Source organism: Telopea speciosissima, chromosome 5 (genome assembly GCF_018873765.1).
Source record: "Telopea speciosissima isolate NSW1024214 ecotype Mountain lineage chromosome 5, Tspe_v1, whole genome shotgun sequence".
Taxonomy (NCBI): Eukaryota; Viridiplantae; Streptophyta; class Magnoliopsida; order Proteales; family Proteaceae; genus Telopea; species Telopea speciosissima.
In genome coordinates, this window is record NC_057920.1 from 53,640,383 (window position 1) to 53,641,071 (window position 689).

The 689-nt window shown below is 40.3% G+C and overlaps 1 long non-coding RNA gene across 1 annotated transcript; it reads right to left on the reverse strand.

Moving 5' to 3' along the window:
* Positions 1 to 216: 216 nt before the first annotated feature.
* Positions 217 to 345, reverse strand: LOC122660910. The gene is made up of 2 exons (XR_006332804.1): positions 281 to 345; positions 217 to 246 (listed from the first exon to the last, which is right to left on the reverse strand). It is a non-coding gene; the product is annotated as an uncharacterized LOC122660910 (long non-coding RNA).
* Positions 346 to 689: the final 344 nt, after the last annotated feature.

Consider the following 689-nt stretch of genomic DNA (forward strand, 5'->3'; position numbering starts at 1 on the left):
TGATCTTTGCTAGCATGATTTTGAATTGGTCAAATTCATTAAGAGAGACCCTTCTCTTTAGGACAATCAGCTTCCTGCCTCATGAGCTGTTCTCCCACTTTTTCTTGACATCTATCAGCATAGTAACACTATCACTTAAGAGTCATGTGATAGACCTGGAAGCAAATAACCCTATCCCTATGTATTGAGAATGGATTGCCCCTCACTTTGGATTTCTTCAGTCAGATATGTCAATGGGTGAGGTTTCTGCAACTTTAAATTTCAATGGGTTATTGGCTACCTATTTGGGAGCATCACAAGCAAAAAGGCTCCAGAGCATCTAGGGTCACAATCCAAGGGGATTTTGCTAGAGCCTCTAGGGCCACAATTCAAGGGGATATTGTTGTACCTGCAATCTGTCAGGACAAAACAAAAGCTAGCTCTTGGTCCTAAATCCTAATAAAGAGCACATAGCCATGGTACTAGTTCAGTAATACAAGTATGTCTTATCATTGGCAAAAGCAATTTTTCCACCAAACTTGCATTGTCACGTAAGGTTGGGTTATTAGTTGCATTTTGAAAAAAATGGGCTTTTTACAAAGAGGGGGGAAAAACAACAAATGGTATTTGACCCTACCTCAAGAAGAATTTTGCAGCGGGAAAAGCTTTGTCAGGTTTTGTAATGGAGATCCTTGGCTAAATGGCAGCCA